This window comes from Quercus suber, unplaced genomic scaffold (assembly GCF_002906115.3).
Source record: "Quercus suber isolate HL8 unplaced genomic scaffold, Cork oak 2.0 scaffold_2, whole genome shotgun sequence".
NCBI lineage: Eukaryota > Viridiplantae > Streptophyta > Magnoliopsida > Fagales > Fagaceae > Quercus > Quercus suber.
In genome coordinates, this window is record NW_027069469.1 from 1348637 (window position 1) to 1356933 (window position 8297).

The window sequence follows — 8297 nt, forward strand, 5'->3', positions numbered from 1 at the left end:
ACGTTGAGTCCAAGTCCAAGGGAAGACACTGTAAAGTGGGCTTATCCTCTATTTCTATCGTAGAAGAAACTTTTCTCTAGTTTTTGTCGCAGGATTGACTTTTCTGTTTCTGCTGTTGCTAGTTTCTGCTGTAGGATTGACGTTTCTGCTGCAGAAGGAACTTTTCTTCGGTTTTTGCCATAGGTCTGACTTTTCTATTGTGCAACAAAACTTTTTGCCGTGTAGTAAAACCGTCTGCTGTGTAGTAAAACTTTCTGCTGTGTAGTAAAGCTGTCTGCCATGTAGTAAAACTATCTGCTGTGTAGTAAGTAAAGCTTTCTGCAACGTGAATGAATACTTTTCATTTTTCTTACCACAGAAATACTTTTCTACTTCCTGCACATAAGCAAATCTACAATCCAAAGAAAATACCCATCAAACAAATGTTAGTTTAAATGGGTTAGCATATTCTTAAATATATATACATACATATATACGTATTCATATGTACATCTATAAAATATATTCTGCAGGACATGAGAGACAAGATATATGTGTATATATATATATATATACTTATGGCAGGATAATGATTAGTTTGTGTCAAAAGTAAAACACGTAATAACAAATAAAGAAGAAAACTTTGGCAGAAAAGGTCTAGCTAGTATAATAGCTTAACACCATAAATACAATAAAGAGGTGCTACGACAGAATGATTAAATACAGCAGATATAAGTTATAATGAGAAAAATCAAATATATTTGTAATCGAAATCAAGTATTGAATTTTCCCATAGAATAAGTAAACCAAGAAGAAACCCAAACCCCAACTTGAACAACCTTCTTATAGGCTTTTGCCATCAAAGTTGTTTGGAGAATAGGCCTAAATGGCTACTAGCTATTACTTTTGGGAATTTCAAAGAATGGGTTTGCTAAGAGGGAGGGCAAAGATGGTCTACTAATGCATGCCTCTATTCTTATCGTATTTTCTCTCTTCTTTTTTACCACTTTATTTATTTCTTTCTTTCTCTCCATTCTTTTTTACTCTTAGTTTCTTACTACTCTTTTGCTGTGGGTTGTTCTCCTTTTTGGTCTTTTCTTTTCCTGAGTCCCTCTCTCTGGGTACTTACTACTTTCTTACCATGGGTTTCCTCCCTTAGGTGCTTCTCCCCTCCGGTCCCCTTTTTATCCATGGCTACCTCCTCATTTTATAGTGAGCTAATTCAATGAGATTTCTTCCTTTTACCCCTAGGGCTTTACCAACTGTTTTTGGTTTGTTGTGGGAATCCCTTTAGGGCTACCCACCAACCCATTGATCGCCCAACCACTGTCATTGATCAATTCATGTTTGCTACACAACAAAATTCCCTTTTGTTTGTTCTTGCTGTAGACCTCTACCTTTAGGTTCAAAGATAAGGATTGGGCTACCTCACTACCTAGCCTTATGGCATGCATCAGATGGTCCCAACATTTATTACTTCTTTTGGGTAAGATACCATCCTAGTAAGGTATATTCCCAAAAGAAGTCATGGCAGGAAACCAATATAGACCTCCTTTTCCCCCCACCACCAAACCACACCCTCTGAATCCCTTTGACCGTGGGCCCACCTCCCTTGTATTGGCTAGGTACAAGTTGGTGGGGCTTCGACCCTTTTGTTTTTGTCTTCTTTCGTTCTCACGCCATTTCTACTGTAGTAGATTAGTTCTGTTTCGTTCTGCTGCATGTTTTTTGTCTTATTTTCTCATGCATTTCCTGCTACGCTTGTCATTTCCTTTGGTTTGGCTTTTCTTTCCTTCACGTGATTCCTGTTGTTCCTTGTTTCTTTTCATGGTGCTTTTTCATATCAGTTTTCACGCCTATCTTTTTTATACAAAAGGATCTGGGTTTTTATGGGCTAAATAATGTTGACTAGATCAAAAGGGTCATAAGCCCAATTTATCTTCATCTGCTGAAGCCATTTTGCCAGAGAGCTATATTTTACGGAGCTGTATTCTGCAGCAAAGTTGTATTCTGCGGCAGATTTGTATTTTGTTTCAGATTTACGTTTTGCTGTAGATTGCTTTCACTTGCACTTCTTTCTTTGGACCTTTCTTGCTCTTCGGTCTCCTTGGTGGATCTTTGGGCCTTGCTTTTTGTTGGGTTTTCCTTCGTATGGGCTTTTGCGTCTTGCAACTTATTAGGCTTTCTTCCTCATGAGCTTTTGGATATGGATTTGCAAAATTGGGCATCAACACCCATTTCAGTTGATACTTAGACCCAAATTTGAACTGCAAGATATTATTTCCCACATCCACAATCTGAAGATCCGAGCCCATCTTAAACGCCGATCTCATCTTGTTCTTCAACGCCCTTTGATTTTGGTTCCTATCTGTCAATAGACGGCCAAAAAGACTAAGGGAGCATTCTTCTAGCAAATCTAACTTACATCTTGAATTTATTGAGATTTCTTCTTCTTCCTCTTTAGTGAGACGAATTTTGAGTAGTCCCTCCACCACTGTTTGCTCCATGGCAGTGATGGGAGAAAAAAGAGAAACAAACTCTAGGAAAACCCTAGATGGCGTGCGAATGGGAGGGAAAGCTCGACTAGAGAAGACGAGAGAAAAATAGTCCTACAGGGGAGAGAAAGTTATGCGCATAGGCGCACATCATTTGCTACATATGGAGGTCCTTGATCTTGAAATCTGTATTGATGATTAATGTACTAATTTTAAAAAAAAATAATTTTACACTTGGGGGAGGGGGGTTTCTAATCCCGAATATCTCCTTTGGAAATATTACGAAGAGCCAATTGAGGTAAGACACTTGGCATTGACATTTGACAATTAACAAATGTGAATTGAGCGTTGAGCGTAGAGTTGTGTATGGTGTGCACCAATTTTTCCCTCAAGCTCAGAGCTTCAACTCCCTATTCTAGTTTCTAATGTATTAGGCACTTAGGTTAACTTATGTGGAGTTTTATTGTCTGCTCGAAGAAACAGCCTTGTGCTGGAGATGTGTGTCATGGTAAATTGTAGTGAACTTTGACCAAAGTTGCAGTAGTGTTTGCCAATCATTCCATGGCCAATCTCGAAATGCATTTTATGTAATCTTTAAAAGGAGCAATCCAGAAATAGTGTAAGTAACACTCTTAAAGTTTCTTCGTGAATTGCCATTTCAAAAACAGAATGTGAATGCTGCCCCTGCAATTAGGACTCTGTCTTGTTTGGAATTTGTGACAAGCATGGCACCAATTTTGTACAGCATCAATGAGGTTATTTCTGCCCTTGGGTTTTCTTCTTTGATTTACGCAAAAATTCAGGATAGTAAATGCTTGCATCTTCGGTTCTGTACCCAGGACAGTACAATTGAGTTCTTACTTCTTAGAAGTTAGAAATTTGATAATTTGAGTAACTTTACAACTAAAAGCACAAGACATAAAGCTTTCTTTTACATCAAGTAATTTAATTTCTAAATGATTTCTGTCGGGTCTAATCTTTAAAGCCAATGGATGATCTCTCCCACATGAATAAAAAAAAAAATGATTGAAAACTATGATCAAAATCTTGTATGGCCTGTACTCTGAGCATAGCTTATATTTGTCTGTGTGTCCGCAAAGGTGTGCCGCTAAACCTTTGTTTTATCTTCATTAATTTTGTTGACCCAAAGTTTCACCATATATTACAAGAAGTGTGACAATAGAGAATTACCCTGTAAAGAAATATCAGCCTTATTTATCAACAACAGGCCTATCCTCAGACCAGCTCGAGGAAGAATTTATACTAAACTGTTGTTCTCCTCACTCCTATTTGCTTTGGTTCCATTAGTCCTAGTGTGTGATTGCCTCCAGCTTAAAAAACCACCTTATGTTATTACTTAGCTTATTTTTGTTATTGTTTATGAGTCTTACTATACTTTTTAGTACTATTTATGAGTCTTACTGTACTATTTCAATTAAATTTTGCCTTTATTTACAGTACTTTCAGCAAAAAAATTTCAGCTTCAGCAAAATAAGCAGATCCCAAATAGACCCTTAGACTTGAGATCATTATAGTATTGCATTTGATTTAGAAGGCCACTTTCTTAAAAATTCATTGTTTGGGCTTAGTTTGAAGAACTTGGCATCATTATTCTAAGTGGGCTTGAGTTTTTTTTTTTATTTTTTTTTTATTTTTTAGCCCTTACATTACTTATTCCCAAAAAAAAAAAAAAAAAAAAAAAAAAAAACCATAGAAGTTTCACACTAAGAATAAGGGTACGTTTAGTACGCTGTAATAGCTCCTGTAATGGAATAGCTATTCATGTGTAATATCAATTCGGTCATTTGGTTGCATCTTTATTACATGGATTAATTATTACATTGGAATAACTATTCTTTAAATTGAAGAATAGCTATTCCTCTTTAAAATGGATGTAATAGCTATTCCTTAGTGTATATAATAAGTTTTAAAATTAATATATTTCCAAAAATGTAAAGTTTCCTTATACATCTTCTTTTACAAATTTTCCATATGTAACAACCAAACTTATGAATAGTAATAATTATTCCATTACAATGTCTTCTATTCATAGTAATAAAGATTATTATTCCTAATGTAATCTACATTCAGTATACCAAACGTGCCCTAAGTAATTTTTACGTGCGTGAGGTAGTGGGCTTTTTTTTTTTTTTTTTTTTTTTTTTAAATTATTTAAAACATTCCAAAATTTTTATTATCCAAATTCTATATAGTTATCACAAATCCCCATCCATCCACATAGTATATCATCTTTTTTTTTGTTCAAATCTCAAATTTTTTTTACTTATCACAATTTTTATCCTAATCATAAATTCATTTTGGGTAAAGGTCAACAATTTGCATCTATTATAATTAAGAAATATATATATATATATATACTTTTTTTCAAACAAATAAAAAGGATAAACTTTAGAGATAACAGTAACTGTAATTTCTTTTTTAAACGTGAAGGGAAAAAAAATCCTAAATTTTAGGATTTTTTTTTTGAATTCAAAATTAAAATTGTTATTTGACATTTATTACCCTATTTCTAAATGAAATTACCCTTCATTAATGAGGGTAATTTTGAATCACATAAAAGTTCAGCTAAAAAAGAGAAATCCCTTTATATATATACTAGTCGCCAATCCATGCCATGCATTGGAAAGTTTTATATTAAAATTTTCAAAATTACATGTTTAAAATTTGAATTGTACAAAACAATATTTGTTGTTTCCTACAAAGTAGAGCCCATAAATAGTTTGGATTTGGTCACAAAAAATTTTAAAAGGAGAACAATTTTATCCCTCTATATGGGGTCAGTTCAATTTTGGACCCTTAAATGTAGGATTAGTTTGGATTTTACCTTTTAAATTTTTCTCAAAAAAAATTTAGGATTGATTCAAATTTGGTCTCTTAAATATGTAGTTGGTTCAATTTTCCTCAAATTAGGATACATCAGTATAGTTGCATAATGACCAAATCCTAAATTTTTTAATTTTATGAGAAAATCAAACTTAAACCAAATTTTAGGGACAAAAAAGGTTAATATACCCAAAAATCTAATTTCTTCAAAAGCTTATATAAGAGCATTAGAAATTTCTCAAAAACTTTGTCAAAATCAATCTAATCTTCAAAACCTAAAATCCGGTCAACATACTTCACATAACCAGCTCTAATACCATAGGCCTTTAATCCAAGGGTATATGCAAAATCAAAAAAGTCCAAAATTCATTTTATACCTATTTCACATCAAAACATAAAAAACTGTTATAAGCAAAAAGTATAATATCAAGTACCTCAAAGTTCACAACAATGCCTCTAAAGTCTAAACTCAATATCTAACCTACCACGTCTGTAAACATATAATCCAAGTTGTCAACTATTAGAGTGTTCCATATGAAAGTACGAAATTCCAAAATTAAAAATAAAGAGAAAAAAAAATTCAGAATTTAAATTTGAAAAATTCAAAATACTAAATGAATAAAAAAAGAAGTGAAATAAGGAACAAACCCTTTCTCATTCTAATTGAGGTGTTCTTTTGTCTTTGTATACAACACTAAATTTTAAAGTCTTTGACTTTTTGTTATGCTTCTTGCATTTTCTCCTTCCTCTCTCAATTTTTCTTCATTCATTCTTCTTCAACACTTCTCTCTCAACATGCTTTTCATATCTCTTTCTTTCTCTTTCCTTAGGCTGCTGCGACTCTCTCTCTCTCTCTCTCTTCCCTTTTCTAAGTTGCAATCAAATAAACTAAAAGAGAAAGGTAGTAAATTAAAGAAAAGCTTCACAAATCATCTAAACCAAAACCATAAAAGTGAAATAGAGCACGACTCTTGTTGCCACCATCACCAAATAGATCTCTCAAACCCTATGACTTCTACATGGGCTACATGGGCAAGTCTCTTCTGTCAAACTTGGCATTGAAAAATCAAATTAAAAAAAAATTAATAATGAGGTGGCAAATTAAATATTATAATTTTTGTTTTTTTGTTTTTAATTTAAATAATGTTGATGTGTAAAAATGTGAGAGCTTTAAGAAAGGTCAAAGGCTTCGGTTTTATATATATACTAGTCACAAACCCGTGCATCAAGCTATTGTGTATAAAGATATAAACTATTATTTTTCTCTTCCTCTTTGATTGTATAAAGATATAAACTATTCTTTTTCTCTTCCTCTTTGATTGTACATTAGAATTCCAGTCTTATAGTTTCCCATCTTTGATATGAAACATTAAATTACATAATGAAAAATAGATATCAAACTTAAGTTTAAAATAAAATGAATAATTAAATCTTTAACATCCTCAATTATCCATAAAATCTATGAAACACAAATTTAAAGAACTACTTAATCAATATTTCAAATAAATTGAAAAAAAAAAACTTTAAAAAGTGTTTTTTGTATCTTCTTCCTTTGTTGCTTTGTAATAGTCATTGAATATGTCCTTTTGTTTTCCTTGAGCACAGATGTTGGTGTGAGTTGCACATTGCTTGAACATCAACTTTTAGAAACTTTGTAGAATCACCATCTTGTTCACTTAATAAGTTGCTACTACATTCATTTGAAGTATCACTGATGTAAGCCTGACAATAAAACAGGTTGATAAATATATTACAACATAAACAAATTAAATATCTAATTTGTAATTTTGCTATATTAAAAATACGTACTTCTGACATTTTATCAAGCTAAATTGCTTTGTCAGTATTTTCAAAAGATTCAAAAACTTTCTTGACAGTGTAGAATTCCCATCCATACTTAAGATTATAGTCATTTAGTTGTATTTGGAAAACAAATTATATTCCATTCAGATTTTCTATTTACACAGGAATGACGACTTCTTCGGGCACCTAAAAAAAGTAATATTTTTCAAATTGTACACTCAATTAAAACTTGGACAAAGATGTTCTACTGAAAAAAAAAATTTGTTCATAGCAATAAACATGAGTTCTATTGATCTATGGTTCCTATGGATGACCCCCTGATCGTATTGCTTGGAAGCACACCCCATTGGGTTTGTTCACAACTAGCAGCGCCTATAAATTAGTTTCCTGTGATTCCATGTCTAATGCAGGTAGCTCAAGTGCAGAACACCAAAAGAAATTCTAGAAAAGTCTTTGGCAACTCCAGGTGCCAAACAAAATCAAAAACTTTGTTTGGAGGGCATGTAACGAGGCTTTACCAACAAAGATGAATCTGTACCATCGGCACGTCACGGACTCTGATACTTGTGATTTGTGTGGAGAGTTTCCTGAGGATACCGTGCATGCTCTTTGGACATGCAAGGAAATAGCTACGGTTTGGTTGTCTTTGGAATGGTTCCACCAATATGTCCCTGTTCAGCCTATGAATTACAGAGAGTTGTTGGCCAGGTTTTTGCTGAGTCAAGATGATTACAAAGCTGAGATTTTTGCTATTGCTGGGTGGCTCATGTGGAATAGGCGCAATGCCATTCATTTCAATAGAGCTATCCGACCTGTGGATAGTATTTGCAGAGAGGCCAGTAGCATTCTCCAGGAGTTCCTTCAAGCACGGGAGAGTGAGCAGAGTCCACCACATCCTTAGGTGATACAACAATGGCGACCCCCTGCACCGAATATTTACAAGATTAATTTTGATGCTGCGGTTTTTTGAGCTTCGAACCTGACGGGTTTGGGTGTGATTGTGCGTGACAGCAGGGGGGATCCGATTGGGGCGCTAACCATGCCTGTTCCTTTCAGGCAGTCTGTGGCGGAGTTGGAGGCTTTGGCATGTCAGAGGGCAATTCAGTTTGCTTTGGAGATTGGCTTGACTCAAGTGGTGGTCGAAGGGGACTCTGCTATTGTCATTGAGGCGCTCCA